Raw genomic sequence first — 19,637 nt, forward strand, 5'->3', positions numbered from 1 at the left:
GATGTTGTATGCACAAAACTCCTCGACATGTGGACAAAAGTGAAGAAAATGATTCTATTTGAAACCGTGTTCGGACTCGGTAGAAGTAAGAGTTTTATAGTTTATTTGATACTTTGCAGCTTTAACTGTTTCCCCTTGCATCGATGCTTTATCACGATCTCATGAGAGTTACTTCTAAAGTAAGTGGTCATTTTTCAATATTTCACTTAATATTGAAGATTTACACGAAACAAATTGTGTTTAAGATTTTCCTGAAATTATTCAGTTTTATTCCGTATGCTGTACGACTTCAGTGACCCGCAATTAGAGTAAATAAAGCTTAAAATTTGAGGAGTTTTGTAGAACCGTTTTCTCCCATTTTCGTAATACTTTAGATCTAAAAGTTCCCATTCCTGGACGGCACATTCTTTATGCAAATCGCCACCCATAGGTGATTTCATAAAGACACATTTCACTAACAAATAAACAGCAACATTTTCTGAGAGACGTGAAAAGGAAAACTAAGACCAGTAATCCATGCACACTTTTTTTTTTTTTTTTTTAATTATAAGGTGATATGGACCAGAATTCTTAACATTGTGATTAAGTAATGCTATTACAATGCACTTATATCCACTTAATTAACCAATGGTACACTCATTTCTAAGAAATATTTAAATAGCGCTAACTGAAAAGGTACACGTTAATCTTCGGATTAGTACAAACTAAAAAGTGCCATCTTAAGGAAGACTCGAGAATTTTTGTCATGAAATCCGAATCTTATACAACTGACAGTTCACACATTAAGAATCACGTTATCGATTCTTGGTTAAGTAACAAGTCAGACTTTTATTATTATTTTAAGAATCATTAGGAGCGAAAGATGATCGTGTAATTCGGTTACAAATTGAATATCAATTTTATATGCGAGAGGAATTCATTAGGACACATCTTGCCAAATCTGATGTTAAGTCCAATGAATAAAAGAACCGAAGCACTTTAGAAATGGCGAAAAACCCAAGAGTGTATCCTTCGTTATTTCCTCCTCCCCCTTACGTACATGTCAAGTTACATCGTTCAAATGAGTTCAACCCAATCTGGAATGCAGTCATGTCTCACTTTCGTGAAGGTCTCCCTCGTACAATCGAACTAAAATAAGTGGGCTTATAATAGCGGGAGAAGAAATTAAGAGGCTGTGGACTCTGCTACAGGTTGCATTGACCAACCAATTTCGGGCACTTATTCGTTATTTTCCCTATTTTCAGATATTTAAAAAAAAAAGGTTCTGCTTCCTCAGTACTTGGCTCACTTTCTTTAAATCTTCACGTTTTATGAAATGGTTTCTACCAAAAACTTAAACAGAACGCATGGTGCCTTCACTCACTCATACCATACACACAGTTGGAATATTGTTCTTGTCCTACAAGCGTACACGAATATATTTTCTAACCAGAAATCTGTGCTATACTTTGTTACTTAAAGACGATTAAGATATGTATATAAGATAAAGAAGAAAAAATGGAAGAACATAAGTTCTACAGACACGTAGAAAAATCAGAAGCAGCCTATACCAACCAGAATATTTAAAAAACGCATCCCCAAAAGGAAAACGAGTATATACGCGACACTGTAGCCGATGAATCAATTGTGGTCCTCTCATAAGTATTTTGAACTCCCCCATCTTCTTCTTCTTCTGCAGCTTGTCCCACCTAAGTAGGGTCGCCGTTTGTAGTCTCCTCCACAACCTCCTGTCTTGGGCTGTAGCCACATCCAAGTTCTTCATCCTCAAGTCCTCCTCCACTATCTCTTCTTTGGCCGCCCGCGCTTCCTCCTACCCCCTACACATCTGCATGATCTTTCTTTCCACATACTCGTCCTCCCTCATCACATGACCAAACTATCTCAACCTTGCCTGCTGTATCGGGTTTCTTATGGACAAGATCAACCGGAATGCTGAGATGAGGCTTCCTTAAAGGCTCCTTCCAGTTATTTAACATTCCTGGTGAAATAAACAGAAAGAACAAATTTGATCTTTCTGCTTATTGAATTTTCTTGAATTTGTGGTGTAAATATTTGATGGTAAATTTATTCAAAACTTTCCTTGCTGTCCTATTTCTTTATAAATTCTTTTTAACGCAGTTTTCTAACATGAAAACTCTGTTGAAGTCCGCACAGACTTGAAAGATGTATTAGTCTATTCCAAGGATGCGTTTCTCTTTAGAACACAGCGGTGCCTTTTGGTAAGCCGAGAACCCTTTGGTTGCTCTTCAGCAACAGAATGCTTGTTCATTTAAACCCTAATATGAAAGCGTACTTAAACCACTCAAACCTCTTCCAGTGCTCTTCTTAGGCATCTCAAGTATTTATTCAAGTAAGCGCCAACTGTTGTTGATATCTTCTACTATTGGTCGATAATTATTATTATTCCAGTCTTCCAACATGATAACGAAGTTCATTGAAAGCGGCAAATGCTTTTAAGTGCTGGATTTATTTTTTTATACTACAATATTAACATACCGAACCTTGCTAATCAAATATCCTAAACTCAAGTGACTTTCCCATGCGGTTTAATATTACAGTGTTGTTCTCTTATAATTTCGCATTTGAGTGGGCGTGCTATTCGATCCGAAACAAGAATGAAACAGATAAGCGGTGATCGGTAAAAGGCAAAGAAGGTAGGATTAGAGATTCCAAGACGATGGGGAAATGTATCACCCGTCTGCAGGAACAGCACCATTTTTATACAAGAATCTCCCGTCTTCAGAATGACACGGAACGCAATTTACAAGCTACAATCGCACCTTTCGCTGGTTGCTGCAAACACATTATCCAAAACAGTAGTTTAATTTAAAACCTTAGCCGCAGCGAAGGGAGGTTATGAAAATGCAGACAGCGAGCATCACAACGAAATGCTTCTGGATGGAATTTTTAAACTTTTTTTGTATTATTTCTGTAACCAAGGTAACCACTTTCAAAAAGCGAGACCTTTACACTTGTTAAAGGACTATTCCGAAAGTTTAAGGTTAACGTTTAGTGAATACTGGGATTCAAGCCATGACAACCAGATACTTCGTTTGTAGCCATGATGGAATATTATGTAAAATTCATTTTGTTTAAAGTTTTATTATTAAATATATACATAAAGAATAATGATTAACTGTGAACACAGTACATCCAGAACTGATGATAATTGTTAAGTCGTGTTAATGAGATTAAATCTACAGGGATTAAAACGTATACAAAAATTGAAGAAAAAAAAAATAATTTAACTACTTTCAACAGTGAGCCCAATCGATGTTCATGGTAAGATTAGCAATCAGTTGTACGACTCAGAACAACTTATTATTAAGAACATGAATAGGAAGAAGACAGTGATCCAATTATATGCTACTTTGACTGTTAGACTTCTATTATTAAATATTAGAATTACTGATAAGTGCAATTTTCAGGTATCTGATGCAGGTGATCTCCTTAATCCTCTCGAATCGTATTGTAGCCATGATTGAAATGATTACACCATAACAATAATCTATACAAAAAGAAAATTACTAATTTCAGATAAGTCCTTTGCAAACGAGGGCTATTAGGCGACTTCTGGACCTCCAACGGACAAATACATGAGATAGAAGAGAAGGTTGTCTTCAGTCTCCCTTCTTTCCGTTATCTGCACTTGGGAGATAACGCGAGAGTCACCAAAGAAAGCAGCTGACAAAAGAAAAGTTAGTCATTCTTAGAGATCAAAACACTTGAGATGGAAATAAAGAAGATACATCGAGAAATACTTCTGGGAAGACTTGTAGAAAAGAGCCATAGCTAATAATAAGTAACTGCTGGATTTCTGTTAAGAACATGGATTATTCTGATATCATTACTAGTATTATCTGCCAACACAAATATGTTCAAAAACTCACGTGGAGAGAAGATACATGAAATAAAGTCTCATTGACTATGTTATTGTTGATAATAATATAGTCAGGATAAAGAGATTCAGAATACAAGCAACACAGAATTTAGAATAGCAAATAGCTGCGTACTTTTGGGCCGAGTAGATGGTGCAAAGTACTTTAAAAGGAACGTGATATAACAGAAGATAGATATTCTAGATGCAATTACTTTTAATTGACACAAGTAGAGACAGAACTGTGGCAGAATACATTTAAGAAGAATGCAGTCAAGAGTACATAAACCCATAAAAACCGGAATAAGTAAAGGTATCGAGAGTAGATGATATTCGATCAGAAATGCTCAAATGTGGAAGTTTTACAGTGGCTTCGTTGCATAATTCGGAAGACGAATAGAAAAATGCACATGATCTTTAACTATTACAAATGAAGTAGAATATGTCATTCAAGTTCATGGTGTTTTAGAATAAGAAATTGCCAATACCTAACCTTTCAGCTAAACACTGAATACTCACCGGAAGCCTAGACTTTAAAAAGACTAACTGATGATCAGCAGAACAATCTTTATATAATCAAGCACTTTTTAATAAATGAAAAAAAAAAAAATCTGTGGACCAAACCAGTTTTGCTCGCATTAAGATTAATTATAGAGTGTATTAAGAAAAAAAATCTTAAACATAACATATTAAATCTCTCCAAAAATCCACAATTTTCCCCTATAAGAACGTCATATAATATTTGGAACGACCCCTATTCATTTCTATGTGATTTGCAATGGTTTAGTTAGAAGGCCAGTACGTAATTAGCACCGTTGAACAAACCAGTGTTGCTGGTGATTGAAAATTTAAATAAAGTTAGTAAAAGAAAAAAAAATGAAATACAGGGGGTGTAACGTCTTGCATAGTCGGTCATAGTGGTGATAGGAATTTTAATCTCGCTATGTTAGTCCCTTTCGGACTGTGGTTGGTTTCTTCTTCAAAAAGTATGCAACGGGTCTCGAAGAAATTTTATGCAGCAGAGTTACTTTTAGTAAAGACACAGCAGGACTAGAATAATTAGTTGAGTGGATGGCCTTTCCGCTCCAGATGGATTTATGTGATTTGGTGGATGGGTGAAGTCAAAAACACTATCGTCTTTGTTATTACTGGACATATGTACATCATAAGGACATACATTGTATTCCAGATTATGACGCAGGCATTTCAGATTTCTTCGGTTTATTCTCTCTGCTCGCCGTTTCTGAATCTGCGCAAAGATGTGGTTCGGACTAGATTCATTAGGGCACACACCAAGCCGTGCTGGATTCGTTTTACTGAAGGGAAAACCAATGTACTTCCCCCTCTTCGTTTGAACTCAACTAATCAGCTTAAGTTCTGATTATAAATGAATGATCCGGACTATGTAAGGTGAGTTGTTTCCTATTCTTGAACGCCACTAGGTGGCATCGTCTGAGCATATAATGAAGCGGTTACAAAACGCCGCTGTATTTATTACGCACTGTTCTGTTTTCATAAGCGGTCCACCGAAGATTTTACAGGTTTAAACGCATCTAGCTTCGTTCTTTTTCCAGTCCATGACTCAGAAGTGATGGAAGCACCTCCGTTAGTGTTTTTATTATCGAGTAAATCCACAGGTGATGTACAGGACATTTTGCGTCATAAAAACGAGTCGTCCCCAGATTGAACCTTTTCAGCTCTTTTAACCTAACCCCATAAGAATCAAAATCTATAATATTCCTTCTAATTATTGACAGGAAGATTCAATTTCTTCTGCGTATTTCACAATGCAATGTTCTTTTATATTTGTTTAAGGCGTTATCTAGTAGCCGGAGAGGAGCAGACGGCTCCGCTTCTTTCCCCTCCTCCTGATTCTCGGCATACCTGAACACTACCTCCTAGCTAGCTCTCTATTGCACGATGCGCATTTTCACAATAGCCTCCGTAACAATACACCTATCATTGTTCCGGTTTCTCTAACTACTTCCGGTTGACCTGCTCCATCACACCGTTGCCAAGGTAACCTTTCCTTTATACGTCTCCTAGCGCGAGCCGATGGAACGAGTGCTCTTAACCTTTGAGACTTGTTTAATATAGGCAGTATCAACAATGGGAGGCGCGCAATTGAATGGGGCAAGAAAGGGTAGAGCACCGAGATCGCAGACGTAGGTCAGAAGCGGCTTCTGAGGAGGTGCGGGACATGCACAGGTGACGGTTCCTGAACGAAGAGCAAGTGGCAGGTGTCGGTGCTACCTGTTTGGATTTAGTTGTGTTATGAAGGTGACGCCTCTACCATGCTGGGCGTCGTTAAATATTGAATTTTATCAGAACGATCTAGGAAAGTGGGAGTTAAGGGATCTAATAAGAGAACCCTGAGGGAGAGAGAACTCAGAATCAAAGAGATAATGAAATGATTGATTAGAAGTTGTATTTAAACGAACGAAAGCTAATAACAGAGAAATTTTTGACGGGTGACTACAGATGGTTTTGCAATTATAGAGACTACGCAATTTTTGAGTATAAACTACTCCAGTCATCTGATCTTAACAATAACCCTGACATACGTTCTTAAATGTCATTGGTTACTGCTATAACCACACAGAAATTAAACAGCACAATGACATTATTTGTGGGATAGCCAAAATTTACAGAGAAGGTTCCGAAAATACTAATGAAAAGAACAGAATTGTACTGAGTTGTGTCACAGCCGAAGAAATTAGGCCACATTTCCCCAATTCAGCTCCAAAACATTTATTGTAATCGAACTCAGATTATGATAATTGGAGAATTTGTCTTGATATGTTCGGTGTCCCAGACGAACAAGTTATTCATTATCAAGGAATTAGTTTGAATTGGTTTCGCAGGCTGATGCAAGTTTTTTTTTCTAAAAACATGTAATGTCTGGGAAAACGAAGCAGTGACTGTGAAGTTGCTCACTGGCTTTGACCTAATAACAAAACTTAAATCCTGAGTAACGAGTCGAAAAGTAATTGTGGTGTAACTGGGAGTTTTTTTTAATGATTATTGAGAGATGATTCCATGAATATTAAGTTATAGAGATAAGAAGGTATAAAATGATATTATAAAGCTAAATGTCGTTGGATAGCTGACGAGATTTCTGAAGGTCATCACTTTGCAACACACATCCACTGTTAATGCAATTACGCAGTTGCAATGGAATACAATGCTAGCCGAAGTGAATGCACTTCTGCAGACTGCAATCGAAATATTCTATCCTTTTATAATTCTTTGTCTCAGTAACATCCATCCATAAACTGTAACTTTTCATTTCAGACTCTCCCCCCCCTCTTGTTGTGTGGTATTGAACATTTTACTAGCTTTGATCGTGTGCTCCTTGAGTTTTAATTGAGGCTGGAAAGTTATCTGTGGTATTAACGCTCTCAGTAGCAAAAGAGTGAATTTCTAAAAGAGTAAATCAAACAGATTGTGTCCTGGATTGCGTTGCGAGATTGAATTATTCACTAATAGGGAATTCTAGGTGTCCATTTCCGATCGCACCGATGAGTTCATCTTTCGTTCATTGCAGCTGCAGGTGATGATTGCACCGAAAACGGAATCCTAATATAAGTAATGAACCAAGCTCGAGCAGACTTCTGCTTAGTAAGCGCTGCGGCGAATTTTCCCTGCAAATCCGATACCTGCTTGTTAATTCAAGTTAAAATTCTAACTTTCAACAAAGAACAGTTATTCGTCTGTATTTCTCTCTTTGGAGTGGGATCCGAGATCATATTTTCCCATAAATTTCTTTTATGGGAACTCCATTCACTAACGGTTGTAATTGTTTAGCAAATATTCAACTGAATACATTTCTAAAGCCGCAAAAAGGCCATAATAACAGAAATAAAACAGTATTTCTGATTTCAATTGAATGTATTCCTGTTTACATGAAATAAAAGTTTAGTAAAAAAAAAAATAGTAAACAGAAGATAATCCTGTCATTAAAAAATCGAACTAATCTCTGAAGAGCTGTAAAATTTTCAGAGCAGCAGCTTGCTGACCCCTGAATCTTTTCAAGTGATTTCATTTACCCAATAAAGAGAATGTTCAGTTACATTGAGAGACGAAATTCATCTTGTAGCTAAAAACATTTGACGAAGATCTGTCGCCGAAGTGGGATTCGAATCCACAGTCCTTGGCGAGCGAAGATACTGTCCACCAGGTTAATTAAACTAAACAGGTACACAAGTTATACGCAACCATGCAAGTGACAAAAATAATGAGGCAACCACGTGATGTGTCGTCACATGAAGTAATCCCTTAGTGACCCTTTCTGTATATCTGCGTGCTGATGCGTTTTATGCAAGAATATAGCTCTCTCTCTCTCTCTCTCGCGCGCACACACATTCTAGAGACCAAGTATTATTTCCGTTCTGCATTAACTGTCCACCGAAATCATGCTCGGAGTAAACCAGAGAAGCATAACTTACTGTATACTCTATGTTCGGAAGAAATATAGGAAAATGATTTCAAAAGTTTGGACAGAATTGAAAAGAAAATGCATCTAGTATTTTCCAGGGAGCAGTATGCAGCACCATTCTATTGCAGACAGTCGCCGGAACACACTCAATCTCATAATTCAGCACTTCTCTCAAGGTGATAACTAAAATCGTGTTCGCTCAAATATGAAGGTGGTTTATGGAAACTTGCAAGAAATGTCGTCAAAACTTCAGATACTAACATAAAAAACCGACAGTTATCGACCTGTATACTTCAATTTCTTTTCTTGAACTACAGTACTTCCTACATTTATTGTTGTACAGCTTTTTGAGAACCTATTTTTGTTTAGACGCCTCTTTGCAGTTGGTTGTTATTCATTCTTCACCGATTCGAAACCAATGCCTCCACTGGTGAAAAAGAAGAGGGGTTGTAGTGAAATACCCTGTGAAGGTAAACTACATTTTAGTTGAACCATTTGATGCTATGCTGAAAAATTGGTTCAAGAGCCACCAGTTGTACCACCTTGGAAGATTCAGTATCAGTTTAACAGAAACCGTATTGGTGTATTATTGTTGTACACTTGAATGGCTATCACAGTAATTGAATTCATGCTTAGAGAAAGTATCAAAAGAAACGAAGTCATCGTTCATACGTAAATTTCATCTTTAGGAAGTTCTTCATTTGTGAGTAATAAACTCCACTGGATTGAGTGGATGGACTCAAATGAAGTAAGCTATCTGCTCAATAATAATTTTGAGTTTTGTCTGTGGAATTTGTCAAATAAGTGGAGTGTACTAACTTAAAAAAAGCATTCAAGTGATGTGCATATAATAAAAGAGTCGCTGATATATGGAACAAAAATAGCGAGCGAAGATCTTGGACTCATTCCAGTATGCTGGAAGTTCGAAGATTAAGGCTGTTTACTGAAATACAGAACGAGTGTAAACAGGAAATTTGTTTCTAAAGGAAGTACACGGTGTGTTACTGAAATAATGATTTTGAGTCATATCTTCTGAAGAAAAGGATGGAAGCAAGGATAAGAACAATAGCGTTTGTCGTTCCCATAACAAAATGTTCTAAAGTACATTCTAAATGTAGAACTGGAGAATTTAGAAAGGATCCTCACGAAATAATAATTGCACAAGGCTTGAAGAATAACTACAGTGATGTCATTAGGTTCTAATGACATCACTGTAGAATTCCTGTGTTTCATTAGACAACTAAAACAAGTCTGATAACAACAGGAAAATTTGGAAGTATTAATGAAATAGTTGGAGAAAGTGCGATGATGGAACTTAGTAGCATCTTAGATCATGATGGAATCGTCTACTATTATTTGACTCTTCAGCCCACTCACCGTACTAATACTAATGAGCTATAGGTTTACAACCTTTTATGTGTGGGATTCACAAATGCGAAATAAGTGGAAGGAAGTTGCACAGACAATTTCGACCGATTGTTCCAGTGACAGCTAAGTACTAGAAGTCATTCGATAATAATAATTATTTTAAATTTTTACTTCGAACATTTCAGAATCGTTTTTGTATGTGATAATGAATATTCCGCATTGGCAGCAAAAGGAAACGGACGGTGGGGGGACATACCAACGTTTAGGAGTGAAATGTCAAGTGTTTCAAACCAATTAAAATTAGTCTGATGAGAACAGGCATTAGAATTCAGAGATTAAAGACAAGTAACGAAATAAATGAAAAAGAGGAATTAGGAGCATTCAATCCGAGTTCATGGTTATAATAATTTGGATTAGTTACAGTCCAAACTATCTATAAAAGAAAGTTACAATGGGAATTATCGTTACTAAGAAACATCTTAAGGTTATTGATACCAGCTGTAATTATGACCGATGCAACTAAGGCTACGACAGTCACATTACATCTGTTATTTGCGCGTGTTCTGGTCAATTTATTTGTTTTGGTAGAATGAAAAACACTGCTGTACGGAGGTAGTTTTCAATGTGCTTTTACAGATGAGGGGCAGTTCTGTTCCTCGGGTCTTACCTAAACGGGATTCGAATCCGGATCTTTTCAACCAAAGCGCAAATATCGTGACTTCTTTGCAACTGCGTTCAGGACGAGGAGTCTTCATGATTTAAGATATATTTTGACAGATTAGTGATATGAGAAACTTACATTGCAGCTACATCGATCCTTGGAACTAAAAAGATGAAATTGGGTTATTAGAATTAAAACCATCTTAGTATAAAATTGAAATACATCCCGCTTAAAATGTTATTCTACAGTTGGGACAGTACGGCCACATCTTTCCTAAAATGTCCATAATCGGTTGAAGTTCGGTTAATCGATGATCATCTTACTGACTCACTTTACAGTTAACAGAAGCAGTCTGTTCATTAATGTTTTCGTATTTGCATGGCCACCATTGTCCCTAAAATTTAATGTTTCACTCTCCTTACCTTTAAAATCCATTGAATCAATTTTCTTCTCTGCAAGTCTCTGTTTTCTTCAATATTTTAATGCAGCGTTTACATGTTCATTCTTTCCACAGCCATCTAGTTTTCAATCAGTCGGAGTAACTTAAGCTATGAGGCTCGTGTTGCTGAATGAAAAACCCAAGATACTGGTAGGAAAATTCGCCGCCTCCATATGAGACCTGACAATTTACCTTCACATGATTAAACAGTTTATTAAAAGGCTCTTCGAATGGCAGACGGTATTCGAACTCGGAATTTCCTTAGAATCTTTGTCACACGTTCAGAAAAGCCTTTAATATAAAGCATAGGAGTTCTGTTGACTTCTTCCTTTGAAGGATGTAGACAGAGGATTATTTTCTGTGTTACAGCCGTTTAATTAGGATTTGGAGATCCTTCGAGATTACAAGTTTGTGCGATCCTGAGGACTTTGCAATGTCATGCTTTTCAGATGGATTGCGTGCAGATGCATATTATGACCTATAATTTATTTTATTTTATTTTTTACGGTAGATATAGGGCGAAAGTGATTCACCAGATTTCCGTTTGTTATGCATGTCCAAAAACGATTTCTCCAGAGGAACTTTTACACACAAGGAACTTTTTGATCGGGCGCCTCTTAATCGTAAGGACTTTGTTTGTATGCCTTAAAGTTTGGAAAATTATCTTCAACTGTACGAAATATTTTTTTTTTATTATACACCTGTCCCAAATAGTGTTTTTATTCTGATACGCAGCTGCATGTTTAGATGCATTCTATTGTAACGCATTGCTGATTTTTTCCATTTTCATTACTGTTGTTCTTCACTACTAAGATAAGTTGTCTGCAATCCGCAGTTCAAAGAAAGTCTGTATACGCGTAGTTTTCTAATTTTATAACTAAGATAGTTTACAACTAAGATAAGTTGTCTTACGATACGCATAACGAAATATTTTTCTAATTAGATTTTTACTATGGTATAGTGCGTTCAAGGCCGTATTCATGGGTGTGCGAACTGTGCGGTGGCACAGGGCCCCGGAAAGCGCAAAGAATTGAAAAAAGAAAATCAATTAATTTTTTAAATTATATAAATTAATATTGTAATTATTATATAAAATATTATTATATAGAAAAATATATGTATATAATTTTACAACCAACTATTGTTGTTATAGTAAGCGAAATAAGATCGTAGCGGTAGTATTTGAAACTACTCTAAGATATATAACAATATCGTACAACATAGTGTTAAATAGATGTTTTTTTTTTTAATAATTTTAAGGAGTTTTCAGATTTTAGTTTATGATTTCATGAACAGGTAAGTATATAAACGTACTGCCATGGCAATTGTATTATGTGACATTACTAGCAAAACATCTTAAAAAATATATTTTGTAAGCTGGTTTTAGATTATTCGACATCAGAATTTTTCTTCAATAGCAGTTTTCAATCTATATTAGATTTATTTATTTCTAATATTATCTATTTTAGATATTTTATTTATCTTGTAAGTAATTTTGTTGTAATTTATTAACTTATTTTATAATTAAATCTATCGTATTTAATTTTAGAGTATGACTAGTCGTGAGAGAGATTATTATGGAAGAAAATACCCAAGTGGGCATGAAAAACGAAAGCGAAAACAAGAAAAAGAAGCGGCTGAGGAACGTCAAAGAAATTCACTGTTTAAATTTATGAAGTTGAACTCATATTTGTTGAGATATATCAGTTGATAACGGGAGTTCTGAAATAACTACAAACAGTTCTTCGGCTTCAACATTAATTAATAATGAGAGTTCTGAAATACTCAAAGGAAGCGGAGAACATGACGCGTTTGGTTGAAGAGCCTAAAACTGAGACACCAGAGGAAGGTGAACTATTTACTATTGATGATCCAGCAACATGGCCCAAAATTTTGAACAACGCAACACTAACACAAATTGTACAACGTGGTCCACCGTCTCCTCCGACTGAAAATGATTTTCCAAAAGATAACAACAAGAGGTTTTTTTTCACAGCTCACTATGTTAGGACAATTGCAAACGGAGAAAAGCAAAACAGAAGATGGCTTGTATATTCAAACTCTTCCAACTCTATTTTTTGTTTTGTTGCAAATTGTTTTCTTCTGATGATAATTCTTTATCTAATAATGGCTTTTCTGATTGGCGACATGTAAGTGAAAGATTAAAGTCGCACGAACGAAATCCAGTGCACATGAAATGCAAGTATTCATGGACACAAATGGAATGTAATTTAAAAAATCACAATACAATTGATCAGACAAATCAAAATGTCATAAAATTTGAAGCAGAACGGTTAAGAGATGTTTTAAGACGAATAGTAGCAGCAATTCTTTATTTATCCGAGCATAATTTAGCTTTTAATTTTGATATTTGTACACAGGCCATAATGGTAATTTTTTTGGAATCATAGAATTAATTGCAGAATTTGATCCACTTTTAAAAGATCATTCAATGCGATGTTCAGGGAAAAAAATTATAGGTAAGAAACAAAATTCGTATTTATCACCCATTGCGCAAAATGAATTAATTGTTGATATGGGAACCAAAATTCAACAAAATATTGTAAATATGATACGACAGGCAAAGTACTATTCAATAATTCTCGATTGTACTCCTGATGTTAGTCATCAGGAGCAAATTTCAGTAATTTTTACATACATTTGAAGCAGATATTGAAATTCGTAAACACTTTTTGACGTTTTTAACAACTAATGACACTAGTGGAAAGATATATATGAAAATATAAAAATCGCTTTTGAATAAATGAAATCTTAAATTGTAGAGGGCAAGGGTATGAATGATAACGAAGTAAATATGAAAGGAGTATATAAGGGAATCCGTGCTTACATTTTAAATGAAAACGAAAAGGCATTTTATACTCCTTGCACCTGTCACAATTTAAATTTGATTTTAGGGGATGTCGCAAAATCATCAATTATAGCAATAAATTATTTTGAATGTTATACAAAAAATATATACATTATTTGCTGCCTCAACTTCACGTTGGGACATATTAAAGAAATTTGTTAAACATTAACTCCAAAACCGTCATGTGATAGAAGATGGGAATGTAGACTAGAATCAGAGCTGTACGTTTTCAAATTCCAGAATTTTAAATGCACGAAAAGAATTATTTAAAACTGCATCAGATAATACTATCAAAGTAGAAGTGGTTTCAATATATGAACAAACAGATTCATTTGAGTTTATACTAAGCCTTGTAATTTAGTATGAGCTTTTGTCAAAAGTTAATTTAGTAAGTAAAGTATTACAAAATCAAAAATTCCCATAAACGTAGCAACTAAGCATATTAAAGAGTTAGTGCAGTACTTTGAAGAGCAGAGAATATCAGGATTTGATAGCTGTTTTGAGATTGCTAAGGAACTCTCAAATCTATTATAAATAGAAATTAAATTAAAAGAAAGTCGAGTACGTCGAAGAAAAGTATTTTTTGTTTATGAAACGCCTGATAAATCACACATAGGTGATAACAAAGATACTTTTAGGATAAATTTCTTTTTTGTAATTTTAGATACTGCTCTACAATCCGTCAAAAAAGATTTGAATTGTATGAAAGCCACGTAAAATCATTTGGATATCTTTATGATATGAAATTAATAAGAAAAATGAATTAAAATTTTGCTGCAAATAGCTGTATCAAAAATTAAATACAGATATTGATGAATCTTAATTTTACAATGAATTATTGTTCCATAAGATGCACCCATTAATATTTTAAAATTCATAATCGCAAATAATTTGTCGAATATTTAAATATTACATTTAAGATATTATTGACCAGTCCAGTTACGGTCGCATCAGCAAAAAGGTCATTTTCCAAATTAAAACTAATAAAAACCTATTTGCGATCTTGTATGTCTCAAGAACGTTTGTCGTCCCTGGCAATAATATCTATAGAGCACGAAATTGCAAAAAATTTGAATTTTGATAGCGTTATAAATGATTTTACTGATAAGCGCATTAAGTTAAATAAAATTTAATATATTAAGATTTCTTTTAAATCTTATAAGTTGTTATACATTATTTCATTCTTTACAGTAAAATGGATATTTTTATATTATTATTTATATTATTAAATAAATCATTGTTCTGGCGTATTTATATGATAATGTGTACTTACATAATAAAATAATATATCATGTACATACAAACACATTTTTTTTTTAACTAATTTTCCCTTTACTTAAATTGATACTAAAGAGTATACTTGTTTATTTATGTGCGTAAATATTTTTCATATTTGATTTCATTAATTAACAAGATATTCTTCCATTTAAAATTTCCATAAAAGTTACTAACTTTCAGGGGCCCCGCAAAATGTAGAAACGGCCCTGAGTGTGTTTATACAACAATATTGACTAAGCAATTATTTCACTATCTTTAGTCATCAGAGGCAGGAATTTTTTCCTCCTTTCAAACAAGTGTAATCATAAAAACTTGAAACCCTACAGCACAATAATACCGTGGACAGACTAAAGGTTGGACCAAAATTAGAAAACTGTGCAGATTTTCTTTGAACTGCGAATTTAAAAACATCTGTAGTGTAGCGACGTGGTCAGATCCAGAATGAAAGAGAAAATGTAAGGCGAGTTATTCAGAACTATACTACGAAAACAGGCGATTTTGATGCTTGTACTTTAAAAAAAGGGTTTGGAATAGAATTATCAAGGCGGCAGCTAATCTGAAACTGACCAGAGAACACTGGTCAATTTCTTTTGCAAGGGAAAAATTCTCCGAAAAATAAACTCTCCCTCCTTCTGAAAGAGAAATCTTCGGTTGGAAAACAAGAGGAACGGAAGAATTATTAATGTTCAGTTGACCAATGGCGATCAAGGGATCTGAAAAAGAGAAACGAAGCAGAAACAGTGCGTTAGTGCAATAGGATCGAGTGGGAGGGAGAGAGAGTTAGTACAAGAGGGATTATTTAATCATTCCGACCATTTTCTACTGAACCGTCTCCAAGATTTTTAAATAAATGATATTCTTAAACAGTGTCGTGAAAAGTAAGATATTTACAGGACTCCGTTAAAAGGAATCTTGTTCCATCTAGCTATCGAGTATTTAGTTATTATATAACTTACGATTACAGAGACTGGCAAACTTCTTATATTCGGTCATAATAGTACTTTAATTGCTATAGCAATTATAAAAGGTTCTTTTTACGATCATAGGAGTTCCAAATTCAAGTCTTTTCGACCAAGAGTAAATACTATCCTCATCACTGCGGAGGCACTTCGGGTAAGAAATAGTGCAGTAGAAGAGGAAGCCTTAGATTTTTAATGACAGCAGCCATACGTGCGATATGTTTATACGCAGGTAGGACGTTATTTCCAGGAGGCAGATTCTTATTCGTTGCACCCGCAATAATTAACCTGAAAGTCTTATTCTCAGAGTTAGATTTAATAATCCCATATGTGAGGTGGAGAGTAAGGAGCAGGTGTTTTAAAGCAATAATACCTAGAAGTGAAAAAAAAAAATCCTTCTGAAGTAGCGACCTGCCGCAATGCAAATAAGCCCCAAAATGACGTGGTGGGGTGGAAGGGGGATTGAATTCGCAAGTAATTGAGTCTAAACACACTTATGGACTCAACTGACATTGTAAAAAAGCGAGTATTTACATTAGGAAAAAAAAAAGGCGATTGTGTCCTGTTAATTGGTGAAAAGATTCTTTGCACCTAATTTTGAATAATTTCTATAATACGAAAAGGTTTTCAATATTTTTAATTAGATGACAGTTATAGTCGTTCAGCGGTAGAAAATAGCATATGAAAATAGGATAGGACTCTTTGCTTTATGTCAGGTGTATGATTAAGGGATAGTTTGTAATTAACAATTTTCTCTGTTTAAGACGTGCGATTGCAACGAGGGTTTAAGAACTATCTTAAAAAATACTTTATCTTCGAAAATTAGATAAGGTGCCAATTTTAAAAGGAAACCGTTGCACACTGCAGCAGAAACTCCTCAGAAGACAATACAAAAATATAAACAAAGAAGAAATTAAAATTAATAATTATGCCTCCACTAAATGTAGTACTAAACTCAACAGGCAATTATATTTCGAATCTACTATTTCCTCTTAAAGCTAAAATTTCAAAAGGTCTTTTCAAACTTTTAACAGTATATACAACTACTATTAGTTCTCCTGAATTAATCAATATACGTATTTTAAGTTGAAATCGAAAATCGCCTTTGAAGTTTTCTAACGCCCATAATTTGAGTAATTTTTATTAGATTATGAGCTACCGAGCCATATTTTATCAAAGCAACTGCGCTCAAAGCACTTCGTAACCGGAAGTGACACTGCCCACCAGCTTCGATACCGAACGACTGCTCTACCTTGGTTTAAGTAATTGGAGTATCAAGAGGGTGCTGGGGTAATTGGACTCGACAGGTGAGTAGAATGAATACTGAAAGTGTGTGTGTGTGTGTGTGTGTGTGTGTGGAAATTTTGGTTTTCATTTCGTTATGTTGTTAGGGAAATAACGAATATTGAGTATTCCGAAATTCGTGTTCAATATACTCTTACTCTCAATACACAAAAGAAAGCTATCGTTGCTCAAATTTATTTTTGAATATGAATTGAGTTTTTTTTAATTTTGTTTGCAAACTTCTTGAGATTAGTTAAGCGATAGGAAAGCTAAAAATAAACCAATACCACTCACAAATACTGTTATCTGCAGCAGAGAAGACTGTGCCATCGTTTGCTAAGATCTCGCTTTTACTTAACAGAAGAAATCGGGCAGAAAGATAAGTGAAAAAAAAAAAAATGAACCTCTTCCAATCTGAGGCAGTGATGAATATCGCGTTATTTAAAAAACTTTCAGACAACCAATCATTTGATAAAAATTGATCATGGTGAAGTAATGGAAGCAGAAGAGACATCAGAAGGTTGGGAACACTCATTGAAGATGGTTAAAATAACAAAGAGGAGAAGGTAGAGCTAATCCGGAAACGTTTCAATGAAAACCAAAGCGTCAACATCCGTGAATTACAGTGGGAAAAAACAAACAAAAACATTTCGATCATATTAAAGCATTTGGACCTGTGCAGCCATTTCTACCACCCTCCATAAATATCATGAGTATCCTCAAATTTTGCTATCCTATAACCTTCCCAAAAGAAGTTGGCATTCAAAAGAGGATTCGATGAGGTCACCGCAAGCAACTCTACAGTTTCAGATATTATCATGAAATTTATCAGTTGTATGTTTTCACAAAATCAGCAGCCTTAGTTAAATATTCATATTTGTCTACGTTAAGATGAGTTAACCCGTCTCACACGGAGGTGGAAGACTTTCTTCCACAAGGAAGTTTTCCTTTCCACGAAAGGGATAAACAGGCGTGTGGGGTACACAGCCACTTAACGGACATAATACACCAACCTCATGATCAGAAACAATGCGAGCATGGGCGAAGTGCGAACATGAAGAAATTATCTACGTGGGTGTCGTAATGGGAGTCAATATTTCCGCGATGCAAAAATGGATACGTTTCTTAAAACCTGGATGTGCAAATTTACACAGTTATTTCCCGACGTAATTACTTCTGTGGTCTGCACATTTTTCCCCACTTGCAAGACTTTATGATTGAACTATAAACGTCTCGTAGATGAATCACATTCTTCTGTCTTGGCTGTCATCGGACACGAAACGATTAAATGAGTTACTAGGGATGTGGGGGGGGGGAAGAGGTCAGGTCGAGACCGTCTCATTTGTGATGGGTGGAAAGACTAAGGAATTTTTGCAGTCATTCATCCAAATACGTGAAGCCGTGCATTATGACATCATAGCTTATTACCTGGATCAACTTCTTACAAGGAAACCTTTAATATGTTTCTCCATGTCTAATTAAAAACAAGAGTACATTCTCTCGGGCATGCCAAAGCATCTAAGAATAAATAGTTTTGAATTTCTGAAACCTTAGTTTCAGAAACTCCATGTATTAAATATTAAAATTTAAGCTTGATTAGTTTAAGAAGACTTATTGGGATTCGTTGTTTTGCTTTTTTTTTTTTTTGTGGTGATCACACGTTAATAATGGTGGTAGGTATAAATTCTGAATACTACACCATCCATCGATCCAGGAAGAAAGTATCCTGGTACCTATGGTGAGCATGTATGCCAACAAAGATTATGCTATTTGCATGCGTGTCTTCATAAAGAAGTGTCACTGGGCTATGAATTGTTCAAGGGTTTCTTCGCAGTCAGAAACTCGATCACTGCGCTAACATCTTTCTAATTAGCCATTTACTTTGTTTTAATTCGAAGATGTCTGTTGGCAGAAATGGAAATTTCACATCAGTCAGAGTAACGAACGAGTATAGGAACCACCGAGTTTCTTTTGGGAGTGCAAAAAAACATCGCTTTCGTGTACATCTGCAGAGGCAGATCTCAAAACTTAGGATCGGCCTAAACATAACAGCACAGCTAGTTCGAGAGGTGAAACAGATATCATCTCGTTATCTCCATCTCGCATAAATATATTTCGATAGACTATAAAATAGATCCAAGCACGTGAGAGATAGAAATTAATGTGAAACAATACTGTTCCAAACATAAAATTAATAGCAGCAAACAGGGGCGAATTAAACCGGCTGCGGAACCCCTAGCGGTAAAATTTACGGCGCCACTAAAATTTCTACATTTGGAAAAGTTAACATTTCTCTTGCGGACTGGTTTACTTGTGTGGCAGTATTGAATTTGTGTTTATCTTCTTTTAAAAATAGTAGAAACTGTTCCAATTCATCATCAAAATGCGTAATATCCACGAATATCCTGCTTATACTCGTAAAGTAGCTGACTTTCATTGGCCGATGTGACATCCCCACTAGTTT

The sequence above is a fragment of the Typopeltis vanoorti genome, chromosome 2, assembly GCF_054136105.1.
Source record: "Typopeltis vanoorti isolate ZY-2024b chromosome 2, IOZ_Tvanoo_1.0, whole genome shotgun sequence".
NCBI lineage: Eukaryota > Metazoa > Arthropoda > Arachnida > Uropygi > Thelyphonidae > Typopeltis > Typopeltis vanoorti.